General features: G+C 42.1%; 1 protein-coding gene across 6 annotated transcripts in view; it reads left to right on the forward strand.

Annotated features, from left to right (window-relative positions):
• TAOK1 (TAO kinase 1) overlaps positions 1-24,694 on the forward strand; it is a 176,922-nt gene that overhangs the window by 41,157 nt on the left and 111,071 nt on the right. For 2 of the 6 annotated variants that reach the window (XM_051824587.2, XM_002718911.5), the window contains one exon: positions 19,751-19,900. The exons of the other annotated variants lie outside the window; for them this stretch is intronic. The gene's annotated coding sequence lies outside the window, so the exon portion shown is untranslated. The remainder of the gene's footprint in view (positions 1-19,750; positions 19,901-24,694) is intronic. 6 annotated transcript variants of the gene reach the window in all.

Genomic DNA, 24,694 nt, shown 5'->3' on the forward strand with positions numbered 1-24,694 from the left:
CCCATGGGGTGCAGGGCCCAAGCACTTGGGCCATCCTCCACTGCACTCCTGGGCCACAGCAGAGAGCTGGCCTGGAAGAGGGGCAACCGGGACAGAATCCGGTGCCCTGACCGAGACTAGAACCCGGTGTGCCGGCGCCGCAAGGCGGAGGATTAGCCTAGTGAGCCGCGGCGCCGGCCCATTTTTGTTTTTCACCATTAAACATGATGTTATCTGTGGAATTGTTATAGATGTCTATTGTAAAGTTGAGGAAGTTTACCTGTATTTCTAATTTGCTGAGTGTTTCTTACTACAAAAAAGTCTTAGATTTTGTCAAAGCTTTTTCTCCATCTGTTGAGATGATTATGTGCTTTTTCCTTCATTTTAGTAATATGAGCTATTATATTGATTTTCATATGTAAAATCATTATTTCTTTCCTAGAATAAATCTCACTTGACTATAGTGTATGACCCTTTTAACGTGCTGTCGGATTCAGTTTGGTAATATATTTTTTCAAAGATTTGTTTGTTTATTTATTTGAAAGAGTTACACAGAGAGAAGGAGAGGCAGAGAGAGAGAAAGCCAGGAGCCAGGAGCTTCTTCTGGGTCTCCCATGCAGGTGCAGGGGCCCAGGGACTTAGGCCATCTTCTACTGCTTTCCCAGGCATAGCAGAGAGCTGGATCGGAAGTGGAACAGACGGGACTCAAACTGGCACCCATGGGATGCTGGCACTGCAGGCGGTGGCTTTACCTTTTACACCACAATGCAGCCTCAGTTATATAAATATATATATATATATAGAGAGAGAGAGAGAGACAGAGACAGAGACAGACAGGCAGGCAGAGTTAGAGAGAGAGAGAGAGAGAGAGAGAAAGAAAGGTCTTCCTTTTTCTGTTGGTTCACCCCCCAAATGGCTGCCAAGGCCAGTGTGCTGCGGCCGACACAGCGATCCGAAGCCAGGAGCCAGGTGCTTCCTCCGGGTCTCCCACACAGGTGCAGGGCCCAAGCACTTGGACCATCATCCATTGCCTTCCAGGGCCACAGCAGAGAACTGGACTGGAAGAGGAGCAACCAGGACAGAATCTGACACCCCAACCGAGACTAGAACCCAGGGTGCCAGCGCCACAGGCGGAGGATTAGCCAAGTGAGCCATGGTGCCAGCCAGAATTATTTCTTGTTAATATTTTCTATATTTGGTAGAAGTTGCAAGTGAAGTCATATGGTCCTAGGTTTTTTTTTGTTTTGTTTTGTTTTTGCTTATTTTGCTTAATTTATCAGTTGCTTTACTTATTATAGGCTTATTGAGATTTTCTGTTTTCCTGAGTCTGTTTTAGTGTTGGTAGTTATATGAATTTAGGAGTTTGTTTCATCTAGATTATCTAATTTGTTGGTTTTTTCATACTTCTTTTTTTAGAAGTAGTACTTTTTAACTCCTTAAAAATATTTATTTCAAAATCAGAACTACAGAGAAAGGGGGAGATCCAGAGATATCTTTAATCTGCTGGTTCATTCCCCAGATGGGTGCAGCGTCTAAGGTGGGGCAGTCTGAAACCAGGAGCTAGGAGCTTCTTCCTAGTCTCTCGTATGGGTGCAGTGGCCCAAGCACTTGGGTCATCCTCTGCGGCTCTCCTAGGCCATTAGCATGGAGCTGGATTGGAAGTGGAGCAGCCGGGGCTTGAACTAGTACCCATGTGGGATGTCGGCATTTCAGGCAGCAGTATTACCCGCTACACCCCAAAGCTACCCCATACTACTTTGGTGTAATCATCTTTATTTCTGTAATTTTGGTAATGATATCTCTACTTTCATTCCTGATTTTAGTAATTTGAGTCTTTATTTTTCTTGTTTGGTTTGTCAGGTTTTTTTTGGTTTTGATTTTTCTGTTTCTCTATTTAAAAATAATCTCTATTCCTATAATCTCTGCTCTACTAGCATGTTTTTATATGTTTGTTGGTCATTTCTGATTACTTTTTGAATTGCCTAGTAATGGAACCTGTTTTCTGTTATTAGTTTGTAGGAATGCTTTATGTGTTATGGCATATGATAACAAAGCTAGGACCTCTGGAACAATGTTGAATACTAAATGATAGGCTCCTTCCTTCATTGTAATAAATATTTTATGGGGCTGTAGTTGTAGCTTAACTAATTAAGTGTTACCTACAATGCCAGAATCCCTATGGGTGCTGGGTCAAGTCTGAGCTGGTCCACTTCCAGTCTAGCTCCCTGCCAATGTGACTGGGAAAGCAATGGAAGATGGTCAAAGTGCTTGGGCTCCTATACCCACATGAGAGACCCAGATGAAGCTCCTGGCTTTGGCCTGTCCTAGCCCCAGCCCCAGCCCCAGCCCCAGCCCCAGCCCCAGCCTTAGCCCATTTTTGCCATTTGGGGAGTGAACCAGCAAATGGAGGAAGCTCTCTCTTTCTGTTTCTTCTTTTCTTTGTCTGTAACTCTGCCTTTCAAATAAATAAAAATAAATCTTTGAAAAAATGTATTTTTAAATTTTTATAAGATTTATTTATTTGAAAAACAGAGACACAGAGAGAGGTCTTCCATCCTCTGGTTTATTTCTCAAATGACCGCAATGGCTGAAGCTGGGCCAATTGGAAGCCAGGAGCCAGGACCTTCCTCTGGGCTCCCAAGTGGGTGCAGGGGCCCAAGGACTTGAGCCATCCTCTGCTGCTTTCCCAGGTGCATTAGCAGGAAACTGGATTGGAAGTGGAGCAGCAGGGACTTGAACCGGCACTATAGGCCAGGGCTTTAGCCCATTGTGGCACAGCAGATCAAGTTGCCACCTGCAGCACTAGCCTTGCATATTGGAGTACTGCTTCCTGTCTGGCTCCCTGCCAGTGTACCTGGAAAAGTAGCAGAAGATGGCCCAAGTACATGTTTGAGACTCAGATGGATTTCTAAGCTTCTGGTTTTGTCCTGGCCGAGCCCAGGCTATTGTGGCCATTTGAGGAGTAAGCCCATGGATGGAAGATTGTCTTCTCTCTCTCTCTCTTTTCTCTCCCCTCCCCATTGTTCTGCTTTTCAAATACACAAAATAAATTTTAAGTATTTCATCATTAAATAGGATAGTATGGTTAAGAATTTGTTTTTTGATGTTCTTAGTTTGCCTATAGTAAGTAATAGTTTATATTTTCTAGAAAATCACTGTGGTGAGGCTGGCATTGTGGCACAGAATTAAAGTTGCAGCCTGTAACATCTGCATTCCATATGGGTGCTGTTTCATGTCCCAGTTGCTCCTCCTTGAATCCACTGCTTATGGCCTGGGAAAGCAGTAGAGGATGGCCCAAGTGCTCTCTCTACCAGCGTGGGAGACCCAAAAGAAACTCCTCGGGCTGGTGCCGAGGCTCACTTGGTTAATTCTCCGCTTGAGGCGCCGGCACCCCATATGGGCACCGAGTTCTAGTCCCGGTTGCTCCTCTTCCAGTCCAGCTCTCTGCTGTGGCCCGGGAAGGCAGTGGAGGATCCCGAGTGCTTGGGCCCTGCACCCTCATGGGAGACCAGGAGGAAGCACCTGGCTCCTGGCTTCGGATTGGCACAGCACCGACTGTAGCAGCCATTTGGGGGGTGAACCAACAGAAGGAAGACCTTTCTCTCTGTCTCTCTCTCTCTCACTGTCTGTATCTCTGTCAAATTAAAAAAAAAAAAAAGAAAAAAGCTCCTGGCTCCTGGCTTCAGATTGGCCTAACTCAGGCCATGTGGCCATCTGGGGAGTGAACCAGCAGATTGTAGAGCTCTGTCTTGCCCTCTCTGTAACTCTGATTTTTAAAACAAATACATTTTTAAAAAGAAAAAATCGCTATGGTATATTCATGCAATAATAGAACACTACTCAGCAATAATAATGTTAAGATCAACTCTAAGAAAAATAATATGGTACTATTTTACTTTATTTTTTAAGATTTATTTTTGTGATGGGACCAAAGTTAGGTGGTAAGGCAGGGGCTGGCATTTCTTTTATTTATTTATTTATTTTTAAAGATTTATCTTTATTTATTTGAAAGACAGAGTTATAGAGAGAGGTAGAGACAGAGAGAGAGAGGTCTTTCATCCACTGGTTCACTCCCCAAATGCCTGCAATGGGCGGAGCTGAGCCAGTTCAAAGCCGGGAGCCTCTTCCTGGTCTCCCATGTGGGTGCAGGGGCCCAAGGACCTGGGCCATCTTCTACTGCTTTCCCAAGCTATAGCAGAGAGCTGGAATGGAAGTGGAGCAGCCTAGACTAAAACCGATGCCCATATGGGATGCCAGCACTTCAGGCTGGAGCTTTAATCCTCTGTGCCACAGCGCCGGCCCCAGGGGCTGGCATTTCTGGCAGCAACCATGGCTTATCAGGACCTCATGGTGCCTTTCATTTTGATGAGTGTGTTCTGGGGCTTCCTAGGCTTCCATGTGCCTTGGTTCATACCTAAGTGCGCTAGGCCTGACATGGGGGAGATATGTGCTGAGCACCAGGCTGGGGAAGGGCTACCCCTGTACCTGTTGGAAGACCTTTCACAATCCACAGGGCAGATCCCAATCCCCCTGGGGTCCTCTGTCTTTCTAATTGTAGCAGCTCCGGTATTCCCCAGCTCAAGTGTGAGGAGGTGTCCTTTGGAGGACCCTCCTTAGAAATTAGTTTTAGGGGAGTTTTTCTTGATCTTGTGTGGGGAGAGTTCAGTCGAAACTGTGTTTATACCTACTCCAGGAAAAGTTGGGGTTCTTCCATAGCCTACTTTGCCCTTTTATCCCTGCCTGCCATCCACATACAGGAGGCATTGCTTGCCTAAACTTTATATAGAAAAGGATCAAATAAATAAAACCAGCTGCCCACTCTGTCACTGGTGCCATCATAGTTGTGTTCAGAACAAGCTGGTTCAATGACATAGAGCCTAGGCCTTGCACCTAGTGGGCACCCAGAGGTAGTTGGGACCTAATCTAAAGCAAGGTTAATTTCCAAGGAGCAGAAGGCATTGTTTAGAAACCCTTGTGTCATACCTTTAGGAGGGTGCTATAGCTCCTGTGTGGGACTGCACAGTGCTTAAGTATGATTGGCTAAGGAAGGTGTTTTCTTTCTTTCTTTTTTTAAAAGATTTCTTTGTTAAATAGAGCTTTGTATGTTTTGGAAGTAAATTTTTTTTTTTTATCATTTTATAAAATAGAGCCTTGTGGGCCTACGCTGTGGCCTATTAGGTGTTAAGCCTCTGCCTGCTGTGCCGGCATCCCATTTGAGCACCAGATAGCGTCCTGGCTGTTCCTTTTCCAATCCAGCTCTCAGCTATGGCCTGGGAAAGCAATGGAAGATGGCCCAAGGGTTCCTGCACCCATGTAAGAGACCCAGAAGAAGCTCCTGGGTTTGTATCTGAGCCCAGCTCTGGCTGTTGCAGCCATTTGAGGAGTGATCTCCCTTTGTCTGTCTGTAACTCTTCCTCTCAAATAAATAAATAAATATATTTAAAAAAATAGAACTTTAAGAAACCTTGGAACACTGTCTTTCTGGTTTCTTTTTTGCTTTTTGTTCTTTCTTTCTCAGCTCAAGCTCATGTGGGCTGCAAATTGGACTAACGTCACAGTTTGTCAGAAATGCTGTGTCTTGAAACCAATTCATAGTGCCTAGTTTCATGGTACTTTGCTTGTTTTTTTTTTTTTAATTTTTTTTTATCTTTTATTTAATGAATATAAATTTCCAAAGTATGACTCATGGGTTACAATGGCTTCCCCCCCCAACGGTACTTTGCTTGTGTAGGAAGCACTAATGTCTGCTAAGTTGAGAGTTCTATTGCCCTTATTAATGGAAAGTAAATTTTGTTACTTTTATATTTTATGACCTGAGCTTCTTTTTCCTCTCTAGAATGCACTTCCTTTATACTTGTTACTTCTCTTAGACTAAAATAAATCATATATTTTTCAACAAGGAAAAAATTAGTTATTTGAAAGGTCTCAGAGTTACAAAGGTGGAATTAGAGAGAGAGAGAGAGAGAGAGAGAGAGACAATCTTTCATCAGCTGATTAATTCCCCAAATGGCCAAAATGGCTAGGGCTGGGCCAGGCTGGAGCTGGAAGCTTCTTCCAGGTCTCCCACATAGGTGCAGAGGTCTAAGGACTTGGACCATCTTCCACTGCTTTCCCAGGTGCATTAGCAGGGAGCTGGATAGGAAGTGGAACAGCCAAGACTTCAGCCAGTATCCCATATGGCATCCCATAGCAGGCAGTGGCAATGCTGGCCCCAGTGGTGCTTTTTTATAGCTCATGAAACTAAGGTATTTATTAGCTGACTTGTCAAATGTCACACAACTTCTAAACAGAGGGGGTAGAAGTATATTGGGCACAGATGAGCATTTGGCTAAAAAGTCCTTAGGATATCTACATCCCCTTTAGAGTGCTTGATTTCAGATTTGGCTCCACTTCTGATTTCAACTTCCTGCTAATGTGCACCGTGGGAGGTAGTAGATGGTGGCATGCACACACACAAATGAGAGCATACTGTAGTTTATATGTTATCCTGCAACTTAATTTTTTCCACTAAACATGGCCACTGATATTCCAGTTTCTTGTTTCATTTATTTTGAGTGTATCTCTTATATAGATGAATTTGACTTTTTTACCCCATATGAAGATTTTTAACTTCTCTATTCATTTATTGTCATGAAGATATACTTAAGATTTGTCCTGTTGTTTAATGTTTCTTGTGCTTTTCTGTGGTCTTTTTCTGGACTTAAGAGTTAATTATATTTTCTTTGTTTCCTGTTTACTCTGGTTGTTTGTTGATTTTTTTAAAAGTACAGTTTTGTGACAATTACTGTGCTTTTTTAAAATTAAATTTTATTTATTTGAAAGATATGTGTATATATATATATATATAGAGAGAGAGAGAGAGAGAGACAGAGACAGACAGACAGACAGACAGAAAGACACACAGAGAGGTCTTCCGTCTGTAAGTTCATTCCCCAAGTGCCTCCAACAGTAGAGCCTGGACCACGCCAAAGCCATGAGCTGGGTACTGTCTGGGTCTCCCTTGTGAGTAGAAAGTACCCAACTACTTGAGCCATCACCTGCTGCCTCCTATGGTCCATATTAACAGGAAGCTGGAATTAGAGCTGAATTGTATGCCAACCTAGAGCCTCTAATATGGGATGCAGGCATCTAAAGCAAAAAAAAAATTTTTTTTAAAGATTTATTTCATTTATTTGAAAGGCAGAGTGACAGAGAGAGATTGATCTTCCATCTGTTGTTTCTTTCCCTAAATGCCCACAATATATTAAACCAAGCTGCATTTGTGCTGTTGAATGTGAAGAGATAAAGTTGATTTCGTGTGTGTTATAAAACACCTCAGCAGTTTGTTGAAGTAAAATTTCCTATTACACGATTTGATTTATGATTTTTTATTTAAGGATTAATTTATTTGAAAGGCAGAGGAATTATAGAGAGAGAGAGAGAAAGAAAAAGAGAGAGATCTTCTATCCCCTAATTTACTCTCCAAGTGGGCACAATAGCTCAAGCTGGGCCAGACCAAAAGCAGGAGCCAGGAGCTTTCTCCTGGTCTCCCATGTGGATGGCAGGGGTCCAAGTATTTGGGCCATCTTTTGCTGCTTTTCCCAGACCATTAGCAGGGAGCTGGATCAGAGGTAGAGCAGCTGGGACACAGCCGGCGCCTGGATGGGATTCTGGTGTCCCAAGCAGCAGCTTTGACTGCTATGCCATAACACTGGCACCTAATTTGTCATTTTCAGATTTAATAACAGCTGAGCAAATTACACTCTTCCCTGCACCTGGCATAAAGAGAGAGAAAAAAAAAAAAGAAAAGCCTACAACCAAGGATCAGTAGTGTATTTGTTGTCTTTCTGTATGGTGAAGCTTTGAGTTTTACCTCAAAAGGCAACCATTTTTCTCTAGGCATATTTCTTTTCTTTATCTTTAAAGATTTATTTATTTTTATTTCAAAGGCAGACTTAGAGAGAGGGGGATACACTCAGAATCTTCCATCTACTGGTTCACTCCCCTAAATGACTGCAACAGCTGGGGCTGGGACAGGCCAAAGCCAGGAGCCTAGAACTCCATCCGGGTCTTCCATGTGGGTGGCAGGGACTCAAGCACTTAAGCCATCTTCCTCTGCTTTCCCAGATGCATTATCAGGGAACTGGATCAGAAGTGGAGCATCCAGGACTCCAACCAGTGCTCATATGGGATGCTAGTATTAGAGGTGATGGCTTAAACTGCTGTGCCACAACTCTAGCCTCAAGATGTAAGATGAAAGAGTTATAGAGGAGAGGCAGAGAGAGTGAGAGAGAGAGAGAGAGAGCTTCCATCTGCTGGTATATTTCCCAGATGGCCCCAATGGTCAGGGCTTGGCCAGGCTGAAGCCTGAAGTTCCAGAAACCCAAGGACTTGGGCTGTCCTCCCAAGGCATTCCCAGGCACATTAACAGGGAGCTGGATTGGAAGTGGAGCAGCCAGGACTGGATGTGGGATGCCAGCTCCGTAAGCAGTGGCTTTACCCACTATGCCACAGCACTGGCCCCAAGGCATATTTCTTTAGTGAAGATAAACTATTGCCAGTTTATGGTGGTTTCCTAGTCCTTGGCCAAGTTTTTTTATTTTTTTATTTTTTTATTTTTAAGATTTTATTTATTTATTTGAAAAGCAGAGTTACAGAGAGAGTTATTCCCTTGGCTACAATGGTCAGGCTGGCCCAGGCCAAAGCCAGGAGCTTCTTCCAGGTTTTCCATGTGGGTGCAGGGTCCTAACCAGTTGGGCCATCTTCCACTGTTTTCTCAGGCACGTTGGCAGGGAGCTGGATCAGAAGTGGAGCATACAGGACTGGAACCAGCACCCATGCTGGCAGTACAGGTGGTAGCTTTGCCCGCTATGCCAAATGCTGGCTGTGATAGCCCTTTCTAAAAGAAGATTCTATCTGTAGTCTCACAGTATTGATAAGCAGTTATACTTTTCAGCCTGATACATAGTTTATCAACTAATGTTCTGTACTTTGGATATCATGTGTGTATGTTCAGGAGACTAGAAGAATTATGAAGTTTGTTGTTAGGGCTGCTGTGAAAGCTTCTTTCTGCTGTTTCTTTTCCTGTAGTTTTTCATGACAGTGATTTAAAAGTGGACAAGATCTTTGTCATTTTATATTAATGACCCTGTTGTAGCAGTATTCTGAATAAGTGCAGAGCAACCAGGATGTTACCAACTTATATAATAAATCATGTTTGGAAATTTGTGTATAGAAAAGAAGCAGTTATGAATTACTACATATTATTAAGTCTAGCATAACAGTGTGATATAAATGGGTATTAATGTTTTTGGAGTTGTCATTTTTTTTAAAAAAGAAAGGCAGAGTGACAGAGATAGGGAGAGACATGGAGACAGATCTCTTTCATTTGCTGATTCACTCCCTAAATCAGCTTGGGCAAGGCCAGGCCAATGCCAGGAGCCTGGAAGTCTGTCCCAGTTTCCCATGTGGGCAGTAGGAACCCAAGTACTTGGGCTATCATGTGCTGCTTCCCAAGTGTGTTTGCAGAAGCTACCTAGGAAGCATGGTATAGCGAGGACTTGAATCAGGCACTCCAAGTATGGGATATGGGCATAGCAGATGGCGATTTAACCTGCTGCACCACATTTGCCCTCTCATATTTTTATACATTTTATTTTCAGTTTTTGATCTTTAACAGTCCAAAGAAGATGAATAAATGTTGGATTTTTTTTCCTCTTTTTTCCTGATTAAAGAAATTGAGCATATGATTATTGTTTAAAATTTGGGGGACCAGTGCTGTGGTGTAGTGGGTAAAGCTCCGCCTGCAGTGCCAGCATTCTACGTCGGCACTGGTTCAAGAACCAGCTGCTCCACTTCTGTTCCAGCTCTCTGCTATGGCCTGGGAAAGCAGTGCAAGATGGCCCAAGTCCTTGGGCCCCTGCACCCGTGTGGGAGACCCGGAAGAAGCTCTCGGCTCCTGGCTCCTAGCTTCAGATTGGTGCAGCTCCGGTTGTTGTGGCCAGTTGGAGAGTGAACCAGCGGATGAAAGACCTCCCTCTGTCTCTCTCTCTCTCTCTCTCTCTCTGCCTCTCCTTCTATCTCTTTGTAACTCTGACTTTCAAATGAATAAATAAATCTTTAAAAAATAATTTGGAACATAAAATATAGACTTTAGAATATTCATAATATTGTCCATAAATATCTAAAAATAATAATATTTTGGAATACTGCCCTCTTTTCTCTGAAGTTTGTATGTAATTGATGCTATATTGCATATACAATTTCTTTTAATGATTTAATTATTTGAAAATGTTTGAAAGGCAGAATTAACACTGAAGAGAAGGAGAGAGAGGAAAAGATAAGGGAGGGAGAGGCAAAAAGAGAGAGCTTCCATCCGTTGGTAAGCTGCTCCGTTGGTAAGCTCCTCAAATGACTGTATCAGCTAGGGCTGAGCCAGGCTAAAGCCGGAAGCCCAAAATTCCATCTGGATCTCCCACCTGGGTGGCAGGGGCCCAAGTACTTTTCCACTGCCTTCCCAGATTCATTAATGGGGAGCTAGATCTGAAGCACAGCAGCTGGGACTTGAACCAGCACTCTGCATATACAGTTTTAAAAATTTTAATTTTTTATTATAAAAATAAAGCATAACTAAAATATATAGCTTGATAAACTATTATAAATCAGCTACTCTTTGTTTTTTAGAAACCTTTTATTTAATGAGTACAAATTTTATAAGTACAACTTTAGGAATTTAGTGATTCTTCCCACCATACCCCCTCCCACCTCCACTCCCTTCCTACTTCCTCCTCCCTCTCCCATTCCCAGTCCCATTCTCCATTAAGATTCATTTTCAATTAACTTTATACACATAAGACCAACTTTATACTAGGTAAAGATTTCAACAGTTTGCACACACACACAAAATATAAAGAACTATTTGAAAACAAGTTTTAGAGTTAATTCTCATAGTACAATTCATTGAGGACAGAGGTCCTGCATGGGGAGTAAGTGCACAGTGACTCTTGTTAATTTAGCAATTAACACTCTTATGTATGACGCTAGTGATCACCTGAGGCTCTTGACATGAGCTGCCAAGGCTATGGAAGGCTTTTGAGTCTACAGTCTCTGTCAATATCTAGGCAAAGCCATAAACGAAGTGGAGGTTCTCTCCTCCCTTCAGAGAAAAGTACATCTTTCTTTGATGGCACCTTCTTTCCACAAGGTCACACTCACAGAGATTGTTCATGTAAGACTTTTTTTTTTTTTTTTTTTTTTTTTTGACAGGCAGAGTGGACAGTGAGAGAGAGAAAGGTCTTCCTTTGCCGCTGGTTCACCCTCCAATGGCCGCCGCTGCAGCCGGCGCACCGCGCTGATCCTGGCAGGAGCCAGGAGCCAGGTGCTTTTCCTGGTCTCCCCTGGGGTGCAGGGCCCAAGCACCTGGGCCATCCTCCACTGCACTCCCTGGCCATAGCAGAGAGCTGGCCTGGAAGAGGGGCAACCGGGACAGAATCCGGCGCCCCAACCGGGACTAGAACCCGGTGTGCCGGCGCCGCAAGGTGGAGGATTAGCCTATTGAGCCACGGCGCCGGCTCGACATTTTTTTTTTTAATCACAAAATCTTGCCTTTCCATGCCTGAAACACTCTCATGCGCTTTTCAGCCAGACTAGGAAGCCTTAAGGGCTGATTCTGAGGTCAGAGTGCTCATTCTATGAGTCTGCTATGTGAACTGTTTCCCATATTGGAACATTCTCTCCTTTTTAATTCTATTGTTATTGCCAGACACTCAATCTTATTTATTTTGTCCCTTTAACACTTATTTCTATCTATATGATCAGTTTAACACAAAATGATAACTTTAACACTTACGATGGCATTATTACTACCCAGCTTAATGGGATTTGGTGTCCCATGGCAAGCTTTGAGCTGTACCCTTAGAAGTAAGTCCATAGGAATGCATGCAGAACCATACAGTTTTACAACTACTCTTATAACTACTACTTAGGGCAAGAAATAGAACTTGACCAGCTAGCCACTCCAGAATTTTTTATGTGTGTCTCACCCCAATTACAACTCTTTCCTTTTCCCTAAGTTAACCACTATTCTCAAATAGTAATTGCTTCTGGAGCCTCTTCTGGTTGTTCCATGTGGGTACAGGGGCCCAGGCCCTTGGGCCATCTTCCACCACTTTCCCAGGCATATTAGCAGAGAGCTATATTGGAAGTAGAGCAGCCAGGTCTTGCACTGGCACCCATATGGGATGCTGGCATTGCAGCAGAGGCTTAACCTCCTACACCTGTTTCTTGAGTTTTTAATCATGAATGAGCATTGGTGTTTGTAAGATTGATTTGTCACTTCTGTTGAAATGATCTTTTTTTTTTTTTTTTTTTAATTTGTTTTGAATGGAGAGTTAGAATGATCCTCTAATGTTGAACCAGCCTAGAATTTTGGGGATAAATCCAACTTGGTTGTGATGTCACATCATTTTTGTATGTTGTTAGATTTGATGCACTGAATTTTTGCTTTTTTTTGAAATTTTTAAAAAAATTGACATGCATATTTATGGGTGCTACTTCAATACAGATATATAGTGTGCTATTATCACGCCTTCAAAATCCTCTCTATTAGCCATTTTGAAATACATAATCGCTGTTAACCAAAGTTATCCAACTGTGCTGTTAGAATTTCTCCTGAGGTAGATGTTTGGCGCAGTGGTTAATATGCCCCTTGGAATGCTTGTGTACTTTATCAGAGTGTGTGGGTTGGAGTTTAGGGTGTGCTTCTGAATGTCTTCTTGCTAATACACACCTGGGAGACAACAGGTAATGGCTTAAGTATTTAGATCTCTGCCATTCATGTTTGAAACCTTGATTGATCTCCTGCCTCTGGGTTAAGCCTGTCTTAGTCCTGCCTGTTGCTGACATTTAGGGATTGAGACAACAGATGGAAGAGCTCTCTGTCTCTGTCTCCCTGTCTTTCAAATAAGTGAAAATAAATAAAATAAAAGTTTTAAAAAGAAGCTATTACATTATAGCACAGGGGTTAAGTCACCTCTTGGTATATGTCCCATGTCTTGAGTCCTGGGATGCCGTCTTGAGTTCCAGCTGCTCTGCTTCTTCAGTTGGACCTGGGAAGCATTAGGTGTACTGGAGGTCCTGCTACCCACATGGGACAGTCAGATGGAGTTCCTGGCTCCTGGCTTCAGCTCCGGCTGGAGTGTTCATTTGGAGAATGACCCAATAGATGGAAGATACCTACCTTTCAAATAAGTAAATGAAACTTTAAAAAAAACACAAAAAGGTTATTCTTTGTATCTAGCAGCATCCCTGTACCTATTAACATTTTTCTCTCTCTCTCTTTTACTCTACCCTTCTCAGCGTCTGGTAACCACTAAGACTTCTGCATTTATGTTCATGAGGAATATTGGTCTGAAATACTAATTCTTTTGTAATATTCTCATCTGGTTTTTGTATCAGAGTCATTACAGCTTTATCAGATGAATTGGGAGGGGTTTCCTCTTCTAAGTTTGAAGAGTTGATATTAAATTGGTATTATTATTTTAAAGATTTATTTGTTTATTTGAAAGGCACAGTTAGAGAGCAAGTGAGTATGGGAGAGACAGAGATATCTTCCATCTGCTGGTTCACTCCCCAAATGGCCACATCGGCCAGAGCTGAAGCCAGGAGCCAAGAGTTTTTTTTGGGTCTCCCATGTAGGTACAGGGACCAAGCACTTGGGCCATCTTCCACTGCTTTCCCAGGAGCATTAGCAGGGAACTGGATTGGAAGTGGAGCAGCCAGGACTTAAACCGGTGCCCATATGTGTTACTAGTGCTGCAGATGTCAGCTTTTACCTGCTATGCCACAGCGCGGGCACTGAATTGGTATGCATTTTGCTTTAGTGTGTAAACCTAGAGTTTTCTATTAGGGAATATTTTAAACCATACATTTGACTTTTTTTTTTTAAATATACATATGACTATTCAGGTTGTCTGTTTCTTCTTGACTGGGTTTTGGTAGTTCATCTGTCAGATAATTTGTGCATTTCATCTCTTGTCAAATGTATAATCTTAGAGAGGGCATTTGCTGTGGGATAGTGGCTTAAGCTGCTTCTTTGGATGTGTGCATCCCAAATCTTAAGTCCCTGGGATTGAGGCTTGCTTCTGTTTCCAATACAGTTTTCTGCTAATGTGCACCCTTGGAGGCAGCAGATGACAGCTTTCCACCCACATGGAAGACACTAATGGAGTTCTAGGTCCTTGTTTCAGCCTGGCGCAGCCCTGGCTATTGTGGGCATTTAGGGAGTGAACCAATGGACGGAAGATCTCTCTCCTATGTCAGTCTTTCAAGTATAAATAAACAGACTTAAAGAAAAAGTATGACCCTTGAGATTTTCATTGTCATTGTATTTTTTCATCCTTTTAATGTTTGTAGGGTCAATAATGTTATTCTCTTTCATTTCTGTTAATGGGCATGTTTGTCTCATCTTTTTCTTGGTTGTTTGACTAGTGGCCCTACTGATAACCCTTCCCTAAAGAATCAGCTTTTGGTATTTCTGGTTTTTTATCTGTTGGCCTTTTGTTTTCTATATCATCGATTTCTATTCTGTTCTTATTATTCCCTCCCTTATATTTACTTTTGGTTTAATATGCTTTGTCTTTTTAGAATCCTAAAATGAAAGCTGCAAATATCATTAGCTTATTCCTTTTTAGTGTTATGAATATTTCCTTGTATGAGTGTACCATAATTTTCTTATATGTTCATTTTTTATAGACATTTCTATTGTTTACAGTTTGAAGCATTTAAAAAATTATTTGAAAGGCAAAGTCAGACAGAAAGACAGATCTCCCATCTGCTGGTTCATTCCTCAAACACCTACCACAAGCCAAGAACAGGGAACTCAATCCTAAGGTACCATGTGGATGGCAGGGACACAACAACTTTGGAGCCATCACCTGTTGCCTCCCAGGATGTGTATCAGCAGGAAGAAAGAATGTAGGGCAGAGCTACAACTTGAACCTAGGCACGCTGATATGAAATATGGCTGTTGCAAGAGGCAACTTAAACTCCTGGGCCAAACACTTGCCTCTTATTTTGAATTATTAGAAGTAAAGCTGCTGTGTATAAGTGTTTTTTTGTGTGTCTATGTTTTCAGTTCTTTTGAGTTAATGATAACTAGTTATGGAACTATACATTATCATGTGGTAAATATTTATTTAGCTTAATAAGCATCTGTTAAACAGTTTTCCAAAATGATTGTATTACACTGTTTGACACTCCTAACAACGTTATGAGTTCTTATTCCTCCACATCTTCACCAGTACACTTTTTAATTAGTCATTAGAACACATGTAGGCCAGCGCCCGGCTCAATAGGCTAATCCTACACCTGCGGCACTGGGACACCGGGTTCTAGTTCCGGTTGGGGCGCCAGATTCTGTCCCGGTCACTCCTCTTCCTGTTCAGCTCTGCTGTGGCCAGGGAGTACAGTGGAGGATGACCCAAGTCCTTGGGCCCTGCACCCACATGGGAGACCAGGAGAAGCACCTGGCTCCTGGCTTCGGATCAGCGCAGTGCGCCAGCCGCAGTGGCCACTGTGGGGTGAACCAACGGAAGGAAGACCTTTCTCTCTGTCTCTCTCACTGTCCACTCTGCCTGTCAAAAAAATAAATAAAATTTAAAAAATTAAAAAAAAAAAAGAACACATGTAGTGGTATTTGATGAGGGTTTAATTTGCATTTCCCTGATGATTCACAATGTTTGGCATATCTTCCTGGGCTTCTTTGCCATTCTTGCATCATGGTTAGTGAAGTATCTGTTCAGGTATTTTGCCGATAAAAAAATTGATTTGTCCTATTGAATTTTTATTTCTTTGTATATTCAGGATGTAAATCCTTTATTAGAAATGTGTACTGTGAATATTTTCTGCAAGTTTGTTAAGCCATTAATTAAGAATTAACCACAGGAAAATTCTAAACAGAAAATTCTCCCTGTAAAACCACTCAGCTTTGAAAAATATTAACAAATTGTTAATCTTATTGCAAACATAACCCCCTTACTCCATTCTTTCCACTTGATTATTCTAAAGCAAATTTCAGGTATAATACAATTTTATCTTTAAATTTGCAGCCAGATACACCCCAGAGCCAGTTTTCTTATGGCTTTCAAGTTAAGATTATTTATTTTTTATTATTTGAGAGGGAGAGAGATCTCTCATCCTCTGGTTCACTCCCCAAATGCCTGTAGTAGCCAGGTTGGGACAGATGAAAGCCAGGAGCCAGAAACTCAAGCTGGGGTTTGAACCCAGGCACTCTGATATGGGATGTACGCATCCCAAGGAGAATCCTAACTGCTTTGCCAAACACCTGCCCCATTCCTCCTCAAACTTTCAGTATCAATTTCTTAGTTATATATCTTAGTACTATACAAAATCTCCACATAGTTTGATACAAAAAAATTTTCTTCATCTTCCTCCTCCCAACTTTTAACAGTTTTTGTTTGAACCATCATGCCAAACAAAGTTCACATTTAATTTAAAATGTTTAAGTCTCTATCGCTCTCCTTCTTTGTTTTTCCTTGCAGTTAATTTGTTGAACCAACATTATCCTTCAGCGTTTTCATAATTTGGATTTAATTAATTGCATCCTGAAGTTGTCAGTTAATGTGTTCCTCTAGCCTTTGTATTTCCTATAAGCTGGTGGTTAGATATGGAATCCTGATTAACTTGAGAACTGATCTTTTCTTCTCTTTTGATTACGGCAAGAATACATAGTATTTTGTAACTCCCTTTGTATTTCATTGGGAAGCCCTTGGTGTCTTGAGTTTTTTGGTGATGTGAAATTGATTAGTGGGTTCAGGTATTATTTTTCCCATAGCTTTTCAAGTATTCTTTTAAAGCTTTTCAATTAAAGACATTAATTAGTAACCATGGATAATGATTGAACTGGTATTTTATTTTGTTAGTGGTATAAAAATATTTTGTCATTCCTTCCTTTTATTAGTTGGACTATGTCTCTGTCTCTCTCTCTCTCTCCTTTAAAGATTTTATTTATTTGAGAGGTAGAGTTACAGAGAAAGGGATAGACTGACAGGAAGGTCTTCCATCCGCTGGTTCACTCTCCAAATGGCCGCAAAGGCCGGAGCTAGGCCAGTCGGAAACCAGGAACCAAGAGCTTCTTTGGGTCTCCCATGCTAGTGCAGGGGCCCAAGTGCTTGGGCCATCTTCTGCCGCTTTCCCAGGTCATTAGCAGAGAGCTGGGTCCAAAGAGGAGCAGCCAGGACATGAACTGGTGCCCATAAGAGATGCCAGTGCTGCAGGTGAAGGCTTAGCCTACTACACCACAGCGCCAGCCCCTAGTTGGACTATTTTTACAAAAGAAAATTCTCGGCTGGCGCCGCGGCTCACTAGGCTAATCCTCCGCCTAGCGGCGCCGGCACACCGGGTTCTAGTCCCGGTCGGGGCGCCGGATTCTGTCCCGGTTGCCCCTCTTCCAGGCCAGCCCTCTGCTGTGGCCAGGGAGTGCAGTGGAGGATGGCCCAGGTGCTTGGGCCCTGCACCCCATGGGAGACCAGGAAAAGCACCTGGCTCCTGGCTCCTGCCATCGGATCAGCGCGGTGCGCCGGCCTCAGCGCGGCGGCCATTGGAGGGTGAACCAACGGCAAAGGAAGACCTTTCTCTCTGTCTCTCTCTCTCACTGTCCACTCTGCCTGTCAAAAAAAAAAAAAAAAAAAAAAAAAAAAATTCTCCCTTGTTTTCAGAAAATGGTAAGATAAATGTCAGTTCTTTCCTTTGTTTATAGAATTAGTGATTTGCTAGCAGAATGTGTTTTCTTTAAAATAGTCCATACTAGTAGATTATAGCATGTTTGATGTTTCATTTTAGTTTTACTTCTGTGTGATTCCCAGATTGCCTGTTTGCCAGTGAGAACTTCTAAGATGGCTTATGAGTCTCATTTTGCATGCTTTAGAAGTATTCTTTCATAGCTTCTTTCCCTTTTATAGCTATTCCCCCTCTTTTTTTTTTTTTATGTATTTATTTATTTGAAATGCAGGGTTACAGAGAATCAGAGAGAAAGGTATTCCATCCGCTGGTTCACTCCCCCGATGGCTGCAGCGGCCAAGAGCCAGGAGTTTCTTCTGGGTCTTCCATACCAGTGCAGGGGTCCAAGGACTTGGGCCATCATCTGCTGCTTTCCTAGGCCATAGCAGAGAGCTGGATGGGAAATGGAGCAGCCGGGACTCGAACTGGCACCCATATGAGATGCAGGCACTGCAGGCAGTGCTTTTACCTGGCATGCCACAGCCTTTTCTGTTTTCAGACTTAACTACACTTTTCCTTTCCCAAAGCCACCAATTTGCACAATTGCCACAAATCCATTGGTTTCTAGCCTATTTTATTAGGTAGAGCTAGGAATTAAGTGTGTGTTTTGATTTAGTGTAGATTAAATCACTAGTTCATGCTGATGCTTAAGTTAAAGTTACAAATTGAAAGGTTTTTTTTGTTTTGTTTCATTTTTTGACAGTCAGAGTTAGACAGTGAGAGAGAGAGAGACAGAGAGAAAGGTCTTCCTTCCGTTGGTTCACCCCTCAAATGGCTGCCATGGTCGGTGCACTGCACCGATCCAAAGCCAGGAGCCAGGTGCTTCCTCCTGGTCTCCCATGCGGGTGCAGGGCCCAAGCACTTGGGCCATCCTCCACTGCCTTCCCGGGCCACAGCAGAGAGCTGGACTGGAAGCGGAGCAACCGGGACAGAATCCGGCGCCCCAACCGGGACTAGATCCTGGGGTGCTGGCACCTCAGGCAATTAGCCAAGTGAGCTGCAGCGCTGGCCACGAATTGAAAGGTTTTTACTTTGATTTTGTATTTATGTTTGTTTCATCTTGGTTGCTCTTGACATTAATGCAGTTACTCACTTGTTGTATCTGACAATATAGTTTTAGAATAAAAATTCCAATATAATCATTAATAATATGATAGCTATGATAGTTAAATAAGTGCAGTGATTTGGCTCTTGGGCTCCTTCATAGTAGTCAAAATACAATGTTAAAAATTGAAATTATGGGCCGGTGCCATGGCTCACTCGGTTAATCCTCTGCCTGCGGTGCTGGCATCCCATATGGGCGCCGGGTTCTAGTTCCGATTGCTCCTCTTCCAGTCCAGCTCTCTGCTGTGGCCCAGGAAGGCAGTAGAGGATGCCCCAAGTGTTTGAGCCCCTGCACCCACATGGGAGACCAGGAGGAAGCACCTGGCTCCTGGCTTTGGATTGGCGTAGTGCCGGCTGTAGCGGCCATTTGGGGAGTGAACCAACAGAAGGAAGACCTTTCTCTTTGTCTCTCTGTCTCTCACTGTCTATCTGTCCAAAATAAAACAAAAAAATGAAAAATTGAAATTATTCTTCTGTGTGAAGTTAAACCACTGATTTAAAGCACAGTTAGGGTAAAATTTGTTTTAACTTGACTCTGACTTAAGAATTCTTAATTTTCTTTTTATTCTGAATCATATCTGATTTTATAATGACATAAAACATTTACAGCATCAAACTCAAATTTATAAAACAGGGTACATTGAGACAAATGTTGCTTAAATTCCCATCCTCTCCACTTTATCTCTTTGTCTGTAGCTAGCCATTGGAATAGGCTTTTAGTTATCCTTTCATTGTTTATCATACCTTTTCTCATATTCGCCCTCCTTAAAAGGCTGCATATTATATATGCTCTTCTGTACTTTGCATTATTTATTATAAAATTGTAGTCTATTGTTCTGTAGCATATGTAGAATTATTCCTCATTCTATATATTTGTTTATGTATTTAAAAGGTGGAGTTGCAGAACTGACAGAAAGGGGTAGGGGCGATACATCGTCCATCTACTGATTCCCTCCCCAAATGGCCACAACATCTCGTACTGGGCCGGGCTGAATCCAGGAGCCAAGAACTCCATCCAGCCATGTGGGTGGCAGGGACTCAGGTACTTAAACCGTCATCCCCTGTTTACTAAACATATTAGCTAGGAGCTGGATTAAAAGTGGTGTAGCCAGGACTTGAGCGGGTACTCTGACATGGGATGTGGACATCACAACAGGTGGCTTAACTCACTGTGCCACAATGCCTGCCCCATCTTCATTCCTTCTTACTGCTTCATAAATCTCCATTGTATAGGTCAGGATTTGCCAAATTGGCCCAAGGGGCAAATTTGCCTTAATGCCTAATATATGTGTATGTACGTATGTATCTATTTATGTATGTATATGTCTATCTGAGAGGCAGAAGAGAGAGAGAACATGTGAGAGCTCCAATCTAATAGTTTACTCCTCAAATGCCTGCAATGGTGGGAACTGGAAATTCAGTCCAGATCTCATGTGTTTGTTAGGAATCCAACTACTTGAGCCATCACTCTTGCCACGCACAGTTTGCACTACCTGGAAGCTGGAGTGAGGAGCCAGAACTGGAAATCAAAATTCAGACACTCTGTTCTGGGTACGGTCATCTTAACCAGTGTCTTTTTTTTTTTTTTTCCAGATTTATTTTATTTATTTGAAAGAGAGGGAATGACAGAGAGAGAGGTCTTCCATCTGCTCATTCACTCCCCAAATGGCTGCAACGACTTTAGCTGAACCAATCCAGAGCCAGGAGCTTCTTTTGGGTCTCCCACGTGGGTGCAGGGGCCCAGGGACTTGGGCCATTCTTTGCTGCTTCCCCAGGCGCATAAATAGGGAGCTGGATTGAAAGTGGAGCTTCCAAGACTTGAACCAGTGTCCATACGGAATGCTGATACTGCAAGCTGGGGTTTTAGACCACTGTGCCATAGCACTAGCCCCTTAACCAGTGTCTTAACAGCTAGGGTAAGCTATTACTGCCATTTTCTTATGGCCTCCAGCTAAGAATGCTTTTTGACATTTTTAGAAAGTAGGAAAAATTTAAGAATGAATAATTTTTTAAAAAGATTTTATTTATTTATTTATTTGAGAGGCAGAAAGGTCTTCCATCTGCTGGTTCACTCCCCAAATGGCCACAATGGCCAGAGCTGGGCCATTCCAAAGCCAGAAGCCAGGGGTTTCTTCCAGGTATCCCACATGGGTGCAACGTCCCAAACACTCAGTCCATATTCTGCTGCTTTCCCAAACCATAAGCAGAGAGCTGAATTGAAGAGGAGCAGCCAGGACAGGAATTGGTGCCCATATGGGATGCTGGAACTGCCAAGGCTTAGACTACTATCTCAAAGCACCGGTCCCAAGATGAATAATCTGTAACACCTGAAAGTTGCATGAAATTCAAATTTGAGTACCAGTAAATAGTTTTATTAGAATACAGCCAGAGTCATTAAGTTATTTTGTCAGTGGATACTTTTGTGATACAGCTACAGAGTTGAGTAGTTCTAGTAGATACTATTTGTGTGTGATTTCATCCTTTTACACTGCTGTTTGGCACATTACAAATTGCTGTAATATGCTTACAACTCAATGCCTGTCATTGAACTGTAACATTTTATTGTTATTACCAGTGCATGTCCATCATGTCAAAATTAATAAAGTGAATTACTAATGTCAGGCTTTTAAAGTACAGTAGAATATAGGTCATTTTATTATTGAATGGGATGACAAAGGTATTACACTTATTATACAGTGACACTAGCTTATGCTTAAAGAATATAATATACATTGATGTTTCCAGACTAAACTCTGGAATGTCAAGGTATTCTCAACTGACAGGAAAGGAATGGTCAGAAAAGTTAGAAAATTTAAAGTGGGTTATTTCAGGGCCGGCACTATGGTGTAGCAGGTTAAGCCCTGTGGCGCTGGCATCCCATTTGGGTACCAGTTCGATTCCTGGCTGCTCTACTTTCAGTCCAGCTCCCTGCTAATGCACCTGGAAAGCAGCAGAGAATGGCCTATGTGCTTGGTCCCCTGTAACTACCTAGGAGACCCAGAGGAAGCACACATAAGAATTTCTTCACTAAGCTGAAATATGAAAATGAAGGCCCCACTAAAATAAATTTCTGAGTTACTTGCATGTTAGCCCAGCAAAGAAAGTAATTTGCTGACATTGAGTAAATTAGATCATATTTGAATACAGTGATGGAAGAAATGTATCTACAAAAAATAAATTTAAGACAATTTATCTTTAATTGAGAATAATTGTTCAAAAAGTCGAGGTCCTTGGGAACAGCATCAGTAGTCAATTGAAAAACAAACATAAACAATTTGCAGTGATCTTCCTTGGCTCTTGATGAATTAACAAGTTGCTTATACTATTTGCTTGTTTATTTAGGGAGTCTATGCCATGTACCTAAAGTCTTGCTTCTGTGAATAATCTGTAAATACCAACTTTAAATGAGAATATTTTTAAAGAATTAAACAAGCTTAATTCAGTATCACCTGACATACAGTATGCTGTGTTACAATTGATGGTGGTGAAAATATACATTAAGCTGGAAAAGACTTGGTTGGTTAAATTTATATAAAGCCTATCAAAGTGCAGCTTATTTTAAAATGTAGGTGTTACTCATTGTTATTTAATATAATTATTAGCAGTACTTTGTGAAAAAGTACTGTGTTATTGAACCAGCAGCTTTAGTGGTGAACCTAACTCGTGGAGTTAGGTTAACCTCTTTCACAACCATGAATTTTTATGGTTATAGAAGCTAACTATCTTTTTTTTTTTTTTAATTTTATGTATTTATTTGAGAGGTAGAGTGAGAGGGAGAGACAAAGAGAAAGGTCTTTCATCCGCTGGTTCACTCTACAAATGGCCACAATGATCGGAGTTGTGTCTATCCGAAGCCAGGAACCAGGAGCTGCTTACAGGTCTCCCACGCAGACGGTGGGGCCCAAGTACTTGGGCCATCTTCTGCTGCTTTCCCAGGCCATAGCCTGGGATTAGAAGAGGGGCAGCCAGGGCTAGAACCAGTGCCCATATGGGATGCTGGCACCACAGGTGGAGGATTAACTTACTGTGCCATGGCACCGGCCCCACTAACTATCTTGACTTGCCCCACCACATACCACATACTATACAGCAGGTCGATGATGTAGCAGTGGTGATGTTGGATTGTGTCTTTTATTTGAAACCAGGACTAAGATTTAATTATTTTGATTATATTTTAAAAAGATTTATTTATTGATTTGTAAGTCAGAGTTACAGAGAGAGGGATCTTCCATTTGCTGGTTCATTCCCTAGTTGGCTGCAATGGTCAGAGCTAGGCCAGGAAGAAGCCAGGAGCCTCCTCCAGGTCTCCCATGTGGGTGCAGGGCCCCAAGGATTTGGACCATCTTTCTTTGCTTTTTCCAGGCCAAGAGCTGGATTGGAAGTGGAGCAGCCTGGGCACGATTCAGTGCCTACAAGTGATGCTCATGTTGCATTCCGCAACTTTACCTGCTATACCACAATACCAGCTCCAAAACTGATATTCTTGAACACCGAATAATTTTTGTTAATAATTTTTCTGCAGACTTGATAACGTTTTTCGTATATTCAGATTTAAATTACTGGGCAAAATAAGGCTTATAGTGAGATAGTCTGTTGTAAAATCATTTGATAGTAACAACTGTTTGAATACCAAGTTATATCAAAGTGCTTTATATGCTTTACACTCTGAAAAGCTTCAAATAAATAAAATCTCCATTCTGATACAGAGGTATAGCTTATGTATTTTCTGAGCTCAGACTGTAGTTCTATCACAGTTTTCCAGACTTTGATGCAAATGCACTGGAAATTTCTTATTTAAATCTTCCTATGCAGAAGCTGGTATTGTGGCATGAAAAGTAAAGCCACTACCGGTAATGCCAGCATCCCATATGAGTGCTGTTTCATATCCCTATGTGTTCCACTTCTGGTCCAGCTACCTGTTAATGGCCTGGGAAAAGCAGTAGAAAATGACTCAAATATTTGGGCCCCTGCCACCCAGTGGAGACCCAGATGAAACTCCTGACTCCCAACCCTAGCCTTTGTTATCATGTGGGGGAGTGAACTGGTGGATGAAAGGAAGCTCTCTCTGTTTCTTTCTCTTTCTCTTTAACTCTGACTTTCAAATAAATGAAAGTATTTTTTTTAAGTTTTTAAGCTTTTTATTTAGTGAGAGAAACGCATAAAAGAGTGAGGGCTTTAAGGGAGAAAGAAAAGTCCAGAAATTAAGTTGGGGTCCATACCAAGCAGAGAGCAGGCCAGGAGCCACGTGCAGGGAGTGTTTGATTATGAGCAGCCACAAGCAAATTAGGGAGAAGCAAAGAGGGAGAGAAAGTGGGTGGCAGGAAGGCCATGCACCCCAAAGGCAGGAGGCAACAAGGGCAACAAAGGTCAACAATGGGGAAAGAAGGATGAATAAAAAACCAAAACAAAGAAACAAAAACCTTGTGCAGTTGAGGAGCTTCCACTTAATTTTGAATTGGAAGTGATTGTTAAGAGAAAATTTAAATGGAATTCTATGAGCACCTTTTAGTGATAAATATGCTCAGTTAGAACTAAATATTTGTAATGCATGCTTGTCCTAGAGGTTGATGCCCACACCCCGAATCAGATCTGGTTCATGGATTTGAATTCTGGCTCTGGCTCCTGATTCTAGCCTTCTACTAGTGCAGACTCTGGGAGGCAGTTGGTAATATCCCAAGTGATTGGTTCTTGCTTCCCACATAGAAACCTATTTTGAGTTCAACCTGATCCTGTCCTAGCCATTTTGAACATTTGGAGAAGTGAACCATCAAATGAGAGCTCCCAGTCTTTCTATCCGCCTATCTCTCAAGAAAATACAAAACAGTCCATGTTCATG

This window comes from Oryctolagus cuniculus, chromosome 17 (genome assembly GCF_964237555.1).
Source record: "Oryctolagus cuniculus chromosome 17, mOryCun1.1, whole genome shotgun sequence".
NCBI classification, from domain to species: domain Eukaryota; kingdom Metazoa; phylum Chordata; class Mammalia; order Lagomorpha; family Leporidae; genus Oryctolagus; species Oryctolagus cuniculus.